The sequence below is a fragment of the Hydra viridissima genome, unplaced genomic scaffold (genome assembly GCF_058129835.1).
Source record: "Hydra viridissima isolate aposymbiotic clone 2 unplaced genomic scaffold, HvirCarnegie_v1 scaffold_14, whole genome shotgun sequence".
NCBI classification, from domain to species: Eukaryota; Metazoa; Cnidaria; class Hydrozoa; order Anthoathecata; family Hydridae; genus Hydra; species Hydra viridissima.
In genome coordinates, this window is record NW_028324313.1 from 1004688 (window position 1) to 1017500 (window position 12813).

General features: G+C 29.3%; 1 pseudogene; it reads right to left on the bottom strand.

Annotated features, from left to right (window-relative positions):
• Nucleotides 1–307: 307 nt before the first annotated feature.
• On the bottom strand, nt 308–3424 carry LOC149878700 (uncharacterized; annotated as a pseudogene).
• Between the last annotated feature and the right edge of the window lie 9389 nt (nt 3425–12813).

Consider the following 12813-nt stretch of genomic DNA (forward strand, 5'->3'; position numbering starts at 1 on the left):
TCTCCACTACTATTTTTTTTTTTATATTTAAATAAATCCGGGTTAGAAAAGTAATTTTTTTGCATTGGACAAATCTAAATTAGAAGTAGCATTAAATTTATTTTTACCCTATTTTTCACTTTCAAGTGATAAAGATACCCTTTATGAAGTGGCAGTCGCAGATTTCGATTTATTAATATAATCTTTATGCCCGACTCTCCGCTTGTTTTGAAACCAACTTGGTTTAAAGGCATTTTGAACAGCTTCTCCAGCCAGTCTGTTCAGCATACACCCCCTGAAAACACCCCCTGAAAACAATAATTAAATTTTACAAATGGGAGAATATGGCAGAAAACTGGCAGTACCAATGATCAAAAGGCCTCAGCGTTCTTGGAATGCTACTTTTTAGGAAAAATTCACCTTCACATCACAAGTAGGCATATTTACCAGAATAAGAAGACAAACTAAAGATACTGTCAGCACATTTTGAGTCAAATGCATGGTGATACGTAACATCATTAATACGTAATCATGATACGTAAAATCAAGGTAATACGTAACATCATTAGTACATAATCATGATCATAGCCGCCGAGAGAAACTTCGGACCCTAGTGAAAGTTTTCTCATCAATCGTATATCCAGGACCGCTAGAAGTGTGCTCTGGCCATTGAAAATTAAAAATGAAATTAATTAAATCCTTTAAAAGTCATAACTATTTAAATTTTTTGCAAGTTAAACTTTGGAAAAAGTGCACAAAAAATAGTGTTAAACGCTGTTTCATGATAGAGCTTTGCGAGCCTTTCGACTCGCAAACAAATTAATAACTTCTTCAGAATTAATTTTCATTTGCATTTCGGCTTCAATAGATAAAAGTCCTAAGTCATTTAAACGAGTTTGTGTCATTTTTGTTGATCTTAACATGTTTTTTATTCTTTTCAACACACTAAAAGATCTTTCTGCTTGGGCAACTGTCACTTGAATTGTGCAAAGTAGTCTTATTGCAATTATAATGTTTGGAAACAGCGCGTCCAGTTTTTTTTTTTTTTTTAATTTCATTTAATAATTCAGCCTACTGAAGAGAAATATTTTGTATATTGGGATTATAAATTGATTTTAAATTTAGTATTTTATAGTAAAACGAATGTAGTTTGTTCTATATGTCCAGAATCGAGTGTTGCGTCTACAATAAGGGAATAATACTTCACAGTTTCTCTTTCCTTTAAGATAAAAGTTCTCGAGTAATCAGCATGATATGAATTCATTTTGAATGTCTGCCGATAAGTAGTGTACTTGCAAACTTTGCTTTTCGTTTTGTGTCTGCATTACGTTTTTTAAATGTTCTTCTAAAAGCGGATCGTAATGACTAAAAAGTTCTAATAACACTAGAAAATTTCCACTGTTCGAATCTCCGATCAAATGAGCATCATCCCTAAAGACCAATCCGCGCTCAGCAAGAAACAAAATTACATCTAATACTCGTATTAATAAATCTTTCCATTTCTGTCTATGTTACAATTTTGGTATGTTTGTTAATATTTTGTTCTAAATTTCGCCACTGGATATAACAAGATTTATGTTTGCTAGATTTTTCATGGTATCATAATTTTTTGTATCCTCTATTAGCCTCCCAACTATATTCTGTTGCAAAAATTGATTTTGCTCACAAAATTTATAAAATAAACGACAATGAAAACAAAACAGAGCATTTTCAGACTTGCTCTAAACTAACCAATCACGAGCAACTGTTTCTTTATTTTTTAAACGAAAACTTAATAAATACGTATGGAATTAAATACCGTGTTTATCTACAGGAAACGTTATTAGGTGAAGATTTGGATCTCTTAGAATGGCATCATATACGTCTTTTTGTGTTACATTTAATTTTAACACTCCAATTTCGATGTTGAACATGTAATTGTATGCCCGACATCGATATCAAAATATTAATATTTGAAGAATAATATTAATAAATATAATATTTATTAAAAGTTTTAATTTAACACGTATTTGTTATTTACAAATCTGTGAGAAATAATAAATCTAATGAGAAATCAAGTCATGCAATCTTCAAAACTGTTAACGTTTTAAAAAGAAAATTAAAAAAAGCAAAGTTATCGACATCGATTGAAAAAATTCTAATTTTAATTTTACAAAGAAAAATAGAAAGATTGAAAGAAGCATATTATGTTAAAAACTCACATATTTTTTGTCTTTAAGATTTTTTTGGAGGCGATAAATAAGATTTAAGAAGGGATAAATAAGACTTCATGAAAAAAAAATTATTTGTTTAAACACAGGGCCCCGGGAATCTTTCCTGTTCACCCCCCCCCCTCCTCTCGGCGGCCAAAATCATGATACGAAACATCAAGGTGATACGTAACATCATTAAGATTAAATCTACTCAAGATTTTCCATTGTCTTCACAAACATCTTCAACAGTTGTAAAAATAGAGCATAATAGAGTTAAAAATAGAGTTAAAAGAGTTAAAATAATAGAGTTAAAAATAATAGAGTTAAAAATAGAGTTAAAAAGTTTTTACCTAAATGGTAAAAACTTGTAAACAAAATCTGGTGAAAAAAAGATTTATAATTTAACTTATTACCCTGTTAAAAGTTTCAAAGTTTTTTGTCTGTTAAAACTACAAATGCTTTGTATTATATCATTAACCAACGCGTTCACATTTCTGTTGTGCTGTTGTTTAAATAAGTTTCAATGAACTTTGCCTCATTAAATGGTCTATAATTTAATTGAATTTTTTTCAATTTTTTGATATAAAGTTTATGTTTGCATAATTATTTGGAAGAAATAAAATCTGTACATGATATTACTTTTTTTTCCTTTGAATGTTTATACTTTCGTGTTGGAGTTTTTTTTAATTTAACATCCAATTTTTAGCTTCTTTTTTTTTTTTTCCATTCAAGAACCTTATTTTCATGGTGACAAGATTTTGAGTGTCATTAAGAAATGAAACATTGCAAAATCTCGCTCAGAAATTCTTTGAACACAGTTGAAAATCTAAATATTACGGAAGTAATAAACATTGAAAAAGCACTTTTTAACTCTACTGTCAAAGTAAATCTCTAATTTATTAGTTTTATCAAATTCATTTTCAATTTCTTTGAGAAATCCTTGATGGTAAGAAACCCGTCAATTGATACACGTATAATACTAGAGAGAGGATTCAATCCTCTTTCCAGTAAATTAATAAGAACAAATCCAGAAGTGTCATGAATAAATACTACATCTCATGTCACAGTTTCATCATTGCAAATAAAGTTATCTTGTTCTATTTTATATTTAGGTTCAATTTCTTCTACTAATGATTTCATCTTACTAATTACTTTGTTCTCCACAACAGTAGATAATCCCAGATTCTTACGCAGACTTAAAATCAATTTTTTTTTTAAATTTTTAACAATTCCAGTGCATAAGTTAATTCCATCACTGTTTGAAATGAAATCTGGATTAAAAAATTTTCTCGAAGGTTTTTTTTCTTTAAGTTTAAACAGTAAAAATTAAAAGATTCTTAAAGTTAAAAGAAAACTAAATTATATGCATTTTTAACCCCTACTTTTTCTACCTCATTTTTAAACCCTACTTTTTCTACCTCATTTTTTAACCCCATTCACATTATAAATTACAACATATTCACATTATAAATTAAAAAATTTATTTTATAAAATAAATTTTGAAATTTATAATGTGAATGTGTTGAAAAAGTTGTTAGCAGCCATAACAACTGCTTAAATAAAAGCCTCATACCTGTTACGAGCATAGGCTCAGAGTTCACGGGAGCACAGGGGCAGTGCCAACCCAGGAAATTTATACTAATAATATATTATCACGGATTATCATGAGGGCGAGAGTATCTATTCACACCCGAGAGGCTCTCAGTGATGTGAGAAAGGAAAGTGAAATAAATAGGCTACTTTGCTACTGTAAGTATATAGAATGGGCACCCTCTACTAACCCCCAAACTACTTTAAAAGTATTTAACAATAAATTATACATATGGGATCAGATGGAAGCATTATGAATGTACTTTCTTTCTTTTGTTACTTGGTATATTTATTTTGTTGCTCTTAAGATAATTGAATAAATTCTAACTTCATTTACTTCATTTTAATTAAGAAGATAATCAAATAAAAATCCCTTCTTATAAAATTTCGTGGAAGTTTTGCAGATTTTAGCTGAAGGAAGTAATTCGTTGTAAAAAAAAATCTCCAAAGGATGTTTTTAAAGTAGAAAATTGTTATATCGTTCTTTGTATAGTATCGCTACTTTTAGGAGCTATCATTACATATAATAAGTAATGCAACATGCTGGGAATAAGAGGCCGGGCAACCATTCCACCTTAAATGTTATTTATACTATTGATGAACTGGTGCTAGTTTGGTTTAACCATATTCTGCCATTAATCATTTTGATTTTCCTTTCATCATAATAAAAAAATACGCTTATGCTTCTATTTGTTTTTAACGGGTTGTCGCTAAAAATCCGGACTGACTTTCAAGGGCAATTACACCCTTAGTTTTTTTAAGCTAGATAATAGAGCTTTTATTTCTTTATTTATTTTAATAAGATTTGTGTTCAAGCACTAAGTTTCTAGGTCAATTTTTTCAGACAAAGCCTTATTTTGGTTTATAGTAGCTTAATTTTTTTTGCTTGCCAGTTGCCATCATACACTGTGCTTTTCAAGCCTAAAAGCCTTTGAATAGATGTCACTCCGGCACGGCTGGCAGATTGTCAAACTGATTGACAAAATTGACACCATAAACCTCGTAGCAGTTGGTCACGGTTTTGGCGTAATGCGATGAAACCAGATCCGGCTATAATATATAAATGATGAGCAGCACTGATCTCCTTTTGATACAATTCTCACCAGCGGCCTCGCAGTCTAAAAAACCAATTTTATGGTTTTGTAGACTGCGAGGCCACTGGGGACAAAAAATGGCTCAGAAATACCTTTGACCGAACCAGTCAGCCAGAAAACCATCTTGGGTTCAAAATTGCCCTCTTTGCAACATTTAATGCTTGGCGGAATCTTGTCTCTTTCACTGCAGTGGTAGTTGCCGTTTCCGTTAATTGTCGAGTGCAAAACTTTGAAGTAAGACTCGTCATCAAGGATGACCGATTTTCCCGGGAAATCGTGACAATGACGATCAATACCGGTCTTAATTCTCTCTTTCTGGCTCTCTTACCAATCAGGTATACTACGTTTCGTATAAGTTTTGATTTCAGTATACTTGGTTAGAGTTTTTATGATATGCAAATGAATGCAACCAAATTTTCGACCGGCTTGCCTCATCGAAACCCGGTCACTGTAGTCAAGCATGGTTTTCAGACGCTTGATGACCATGGAGGTCATGATTCGGCTACACAACCACTTCCTTGCATTCTTTTGTATCCATAACAGTTTAAATCACGTTTGATTTTATCGTAGATAGTGCTTCTTGGCATTTTTTTAGCATTGAAATGATCTTCAGTGAATTTTTTATTATGCAAATAGAACTCGTAAATCCGTCTTTCTGTCTTTTTGCTTGGACACCAATTTTTGTTTAATTTTTAATAGTTACTTAAAAACAAATAAATTAACTTATAAAGAATTAAATGAGCTTTAAAATGGATGTAAGCATCAAAAAAAAAGTTTAGTTTGAAAAAATCAGTCCGGACTTTTGGTAACCACCCATTTCATAAAAATGTTGACGTTTTTTTATAACACATTGATGATTTTATCTTTCATGTGTTAGTTGAATAATATTCCTAATTTCCATGTTAATCAAGATCACCATTGTTTCCCATAAGTCTGCTTCCTCTGCATCCTCTTGTTTTAAGAGCAAATAGTGGAAATATATGGTATCAATAATAATCAAGAGAGCAACATACGTCAACTATAAATAACTTGTTTGAGAGGAAAACTCACGATAGTAATAAACAGTCGTGATTCATGAGGATGTAACCACTTATTACTTAAAAACGTCGACGTTTTTTTTTAATAAAACATTGATGAATTTATTTTTCATTTGTTAGATGAATAATATTTCTGATATCCTGGACATGGACAAAAGCTTTAAGTTTCATTTGATAAGAACAGATTTTAAAAATTGGGTTTCAACTTACAATTTTTGATTTTGTTACAATTTTTTTATTTTCATGATGAAAAAGTTAAAATCTGACAAGAATTTTAATAAACAACAAAATAATAAAATATAATAAAATAATAACATAACAAAAAAATGATAATAATAGCATTAATCTTTATGAAGGATTTTCAAAAATTCCAGGTCCTTTTAAAAGGAATCCATCTAAAGACTTTTCTAACAAAACTATAAATGAACATCTCTACTGCATCGTAATAATTATTGAATTGCAAGTTAATGAAAAGTATCGTCTGCATAAGGAAATCAAGCATTTTATTTAAGGGAGAAATTAGAGACTTTGAATTAGCTCAAAAGATAATTATTGGCCCCCGTTATTGTTACGTAACCTTGGAACATTGTTCCAGCAAATCTCTGTTTTTTTCTATAAACATGTTTATTGTAATAAATTGCATAAATTTTGGTACAAATTGTGCTTAATTTATAAATTGAACACAGGTTGTCTGTAAATCTTTAATCTCGCCATTTTTCTATGATCTTTATTGTATTTGTCATAAGATTTACTCGTACGATCATTATTCCTAGGATCATAATTTTTAGGATAATAATTTCTACATTAATTATAAAAATCGCATAACAATAGAAATTTGGCTTAACGAGAGCATTTCACATATCTGTAACAACCAAAAAACTTGACTGTTAATTTGTTTCAACAGCAATCAAACTATAGAACTTTAAAGTTTGAAGACAATTTTATAGATGGTTAACCCATCGGTTACCCATCAATAACTGTGACCTTTAATAAGCACTTACAGCAAACCACTGTAGAAAAAAAAACTCATCCAGTCAAGTTCTTCAACTCCTTTAATAGTTAAAAAAACAATTAAGCGTTTTGGTAACACACCAATTAAGATACTAATTATTTTATTCAGAACATACATGCATACACGGATACATACATGCATGCATGCATACATATATACATACATACATACATACATACATACATACATACATACATACATACATACATACATACATACATACATACATACATACATACATACATACATACATACATACATACATACATACATACATACATACATACATACATACATACATACATACATACATACATACATACATACATACATACATACATACATACATACATACATACATACATACATACATACATACATACATACATACATACATACATACATACATACATACATACATACATACATACATACATACATACATACATACATACATACATACATACATACATACATACATACATACATACATACATACATACATACATACATACATACATACATACATACATACATACATACATACATACATACATACATACATACATACACGCACTATTTTTATTATTCATAATTGTTTTCAAAGGTCAAATGAAAGAAATTCACAGTACGCATAATATTGTTTATTGATATACGAAGGTTATAATTGTTGGATTAATTTTTGCTTTGAGCTTAGACCCAACCAATTAAGCGGATTAATAATAGAATTTATGGTTCTTGTTCCAAAATTTCAAAGCTTCAGAAGATATATCGCCTTTGATAGGCTTTATTGCTCATAAATAATATAATATCATGATTGATTATTCACTAGAGTGTTTTCTTCAAGTTCAGAAAAGTTTCTTTAATATAAAATTTTCTTATACTTATAATTTAGAAGGTTTTTAAAAAAATTATAATAATGCTGTATAATTATGCGAGGCCCTCATCTCATCTTAAAATTGTTTCTGCGGAAAGTTATTATATGTTATTTTCATTCTAGAAATTATTACTGGTAATCAAATAAAATAATGTCCGATCCTACAAATACAAGTCATTTCAATATCACTAGCAACGACGGTATCTTAGTGGTTGATGAATTTGCGCCTGTCTGGTTTAAACATATTCTGCCAATAATCATTGTATTTTTTGGAGTCATTGGAAACACCCTAACTACATTAGTGTTAAGTATGAAAAAATACAGAACTACTTCGACTTGCTTTTATATGAAAACGTTGGCGTTGTCTGATAACTCGTTGATGGTTTTATTTTTTATCCGTTGGTTGAATCAATTTCCAAATGTATACATCAATCATAGTTATTTCTGTATAGTTTACTTCCTTGCTAAGAGAGTTACACTAGGTGTGTCAGCGTGGACTCTGATGTTAATGACGCTTGACAAATATTTAAGCGCTCGATTTCCTTTGCACGCAAAAAGACTCTGTTCAATTAAACGCGCTCGAACCAGTTTTTTTGTAATTATTTTTGTATATGTAGCAGCTCATTTGCCATATTTCTGGACTTACTGGAATCCTAGTGCAGTCACCCTTGCAGATAAGTGTCCAATTAAAATATCTGAAGATTTTGTCAGGATATTTACCATACTGCGCATTCTCTTGATCGACAGCGTCTTACCTTGGTTCTTGATTTCATTATTTACAATTTTATTGTCTCGTGAATTGTATCTCAGTTTAAAGACAAACTTGCGGATACATAAACTACGTGTGATTAACAATAAAACACCCAGAAGAGTAAAATACATGGCTATTTCTGATTCATGGACATTTTTCTTCTTAATTTTTCCAGCCTCAGCTTTAGATGTAACGCGGTTATTTGCAACAATAAACTCTAATGAGCTACTTTTTATACTTTACGAAAGTTTTGTTTACTTGGTGCATTTAAACTCGGCAATACATTTTTATTTCTACATCATAGTGTCAAAAAATTTCAGAAACGATGTTATTCGGTTACTTTCACGGACGAGAAAGTAAAAGCCGTACACGTATTAATGCTGTTAAATAAGCTGGCCTTGTCTAAAATATTGATAAAAGAGCCTTCAAACCGATACTTACTGTTTATTAATAAGATTTAAGTATTTAAAAAAAACTTGCGCGATAATATATTATATATTATTTGTCTTATGATTATCAAATAGTGTTAACAAAACTTTGCTAGAGCATTTCATTTTTAAATAAGCAAATATTTCATTTGTACCGGACGATTTTGGAAATATTCAATGCTATTGAATATCATTATTTTTTGCTGATTTTGATGAAATAATTATAACTCTTATTTATAATGGCATTTACTACTAAAGCTTTCATTAAGTTAACGTAACGAAGTCAATTTAGGCGTGATTTTTCTTTCAAAAGCAAAAATGTGGACCTGATTCAATAGAAAAATAACGCTTTAATCATATTGGTTCTAATACCCTATTGATATTCCAATTTATTTCCTGTATGTTATCTTGACACTCCATTTGCTCTCCAGCATATGATTTTATTATTAGAAATACTGAGCAACGAATGCGCCATCGCAATCAGTAGCAAAAAATAATCCATATTTTCAACTTCGCCTATTATGGTAATGATTACATTACGATGTGGAAGGTTAGATACTGTGGTATATATATATATATATATATATATATATATATATATATATATATATATATATATATATATATATATATATACCACAGTATCTAACCTTAATAGCTCTGTTGGTGCTTAAAGTTTCATACTGGAGTTTCATCGGCAATCATCAGACAAAATAGAATACAAAAAAAATTAGTTCTTACTGTCGAATGACGCAAGCATGTATTTATTCATATGTATAACGTAATATATGCAAAGCGTAACTTAAACAGTGATTCACTTATACCAATATATAGTTTATCTATATAGTTCGGAAGGTAAGAAGAAATAATGATTTTTTATGGGGGCAATACAAGGTGCAATGTAAAAATAATACCGAGTTATCTAAGGAAGTGTGGCGTATAAAAGCAAAAAAATGGAAAACCAACAGTTAAATGGAACATCATCAGGAAATGTCAGCCTTACCAAACGTACGCAAGAAGAGTAATGATTATGAAAATACATCCTTCGCTGCATTGTCAATATATTTGCTCTTGCCAACAAGCTAGTGAGCACTCTTGAGTAAAGAAGTTTTTTTATTTTTTATAAATATATATATAAACTTGAATGTTGACATCTTGTATGTTATATTATTAAGAAAACATCAAATAATACGAACTCTCTGAATGCAAATAATAATTTATTATAAGAAATTTTCGCAGGATTATGGTTACCAGCATCATCAGTCCGTAAAATTATTTTAAGTTAAAAATCAGTTTAAAATTAACTGACGTCAGCAGTTGAATGACTTACATTCAATGAAATAAGTTCCAGGCAGCCTATTCTTTGATAATCAAATTCAAAATCCTATTCTTTGATGATTATATTTAAAATCTGATATTGAATAGGATTAGGGATGGCACTTTTACTTACTTTTTTTTTACTTACTCAAGTAACCCTTTATGAAAAAGTAAATTGCGTATATAATTGTAAACGTTCAAAAATAACTTAAATTTACTTTTAAAAGTAATTTACTTTTCTAAAACAATTTTTATTTTGTAAAGAAAGGTGAATTTACTTTCAAATGTAAGTTACATATAAGTAGATTATATAAAAAAGTAATTTACATTTACATGTAAAATTGAGTTACATGGAAAAGTAATTTACTTTTACATTTAAAAGTTGATTACTTTTTTAAAATTACATTACATAATATAATTTTACCTCGAAATGTAACTTACTTTTACATTTAAAAAGAATTTATTTTTAAAAAAATTATATTACAGTAATTGTAAAAAAAAAAGCATTTTAAAATACATTATAAAAAAGTTACATGCAATCTAATGTAAGTAAAATTTACTTATGTAATTAGTTTTCCTAAGTAGACATGTGTTATTTTGTAACTAAAATGAAATGGCTATCAAAAGTAAATTATATAAAATTACTTTTGATTACTTAAGTTTACATTTTAAATAACTTTTAGTTACAATTAAAAGTAATCTATACTTAAAAAGTAAGTAAATTTACAATTTCGCAATTGCTTTAAAACCATTCTAGACCCTGGTTAAAAAAAAGTTTAATTCCTGGCCAACATGGAAATATTTTACTAGTCTTAGGCTGGAACAGTTATCTTTTTGAAAATTTTCAATGACGGAACGTATGGAATTCAGACGGTATCAAAAAAATATCCTCCTGAAAAAACCTGCCAGGAAAAATGCCTAAATAGTTTTTTTTATATATTTAGATACGCTTTACTGTCATTTCATCATTGTATCAACTTTTTTCCTGATACCGCTTTTAATGTGTAAATTTTTAAATTTATTTGTTGCTTTTTTATTTTTGTTTTATCGACTGATTTTTTTGGAATTAGTGCAGCGAAGTGTACATATATATCGACTGATTGTTAGGGATAACATGCAAAAAATAGTACACACAACAACTGACGGTTAGGACTTGGGGGGAGGGGGGAGGCAATCTTTTAATTTAAACAAAAGTTTGATTTTTTTTTTGTTTTTTTCTTTTTATAGGGGGAAGGGCGAATTTTCAACTATTGTCATATCGACAAAATGATAATAGCTATCTCTCCAAAAAATCTCCCTTTACAAATTTTCTTGTTCATTTATACCAGATGGTTTTCCAAAAATATCCCTAAAATATCGTCATTAAAAACCGCTTTAATATTTTTCTCATTTTCACAGGTAAAAAATATTGAAATTGTTAAATCTGTAACGCCGTTGAACGTTCGTGCTCTTTCCGTAACGGAATTAAAATAATAAAGTTGAAGACTTTTTATGTTAAGCGTTTGTTTTAACTATTAGTTGTTTATTTTTTTTAATAAATTGTTTATGTAGTTCCTAAACATTTTAGCATTTGCAAAGAGGGCCGTGGTTAGGCTCCCCCACACCCCAGCGATTAATGGGGGTGTTTTTTTAATATAAATAGCTTTTCTTTTTTTAAGTTGTACCTAATAAGTGATATTTTTTGAAGATTTATTTGGCCATAAGGCTACGGGTTTATAAAATACGTTTCAAATGGAACTCAGTGATATGGTTAATTGCTGCCTTTTTCTTGCTTTAGCGATTGATTTTGTTTATATAATTTTACATTATTTATATTCTTAAACAAAAGCAATCAAATCTTATTTGGCCTTTAATTTGCTTTAAAAGTGTCAAAATTTTAGTTGTAATTTGTTTTAAAAAACTGAGAAGTTTTTTGTTTTTGTTTCAGACTTTTCATACAATTAGAATAAATTGGTCTGCATTTTACAATCATTTTCTAAATTTCGAATTAATATTCAGCGTGGTTCTTATAAATAGCGTTAAAGTGGTTGTTGTTATTCAGCGTGGTTGATAACAACAACCACGATGACCAAAATGAAAATTATTTTGGAGCATAAACCTTTACTAGAAAGTCTATCGGCCTCCGATGCCCCTGACGGAAATCGTTTTTAATCAAATAATTTATACTTGATCTATAATTTTTGCAAAACTTTTTGAAAGGTCCATGTCCCACCCTAAACATATTTGATAATGCGTTAAACGAATTATGAAATATGTTTAGGGACGTTAGAGTTGATTAACGGCTTTAATTGAATTTTTTCCAATAACTGAAGTTTTCACAAAAACGGAATAATTTATTTCCGAAATAGAATTTATTTTTTTCGACAAAATTGCTTACTATTATGAGATTTTTACTCTCCGCATAAAAATATACTTTTTGGAAAAATGTATTTTAGACAAATTAATCTTTAAATTGCTTAATAATGTAAAATTCTCCCCCTCCTCCCCCCCCCCCCCCCACTCACACACGCACATAGTTATAATAATAATAATAATA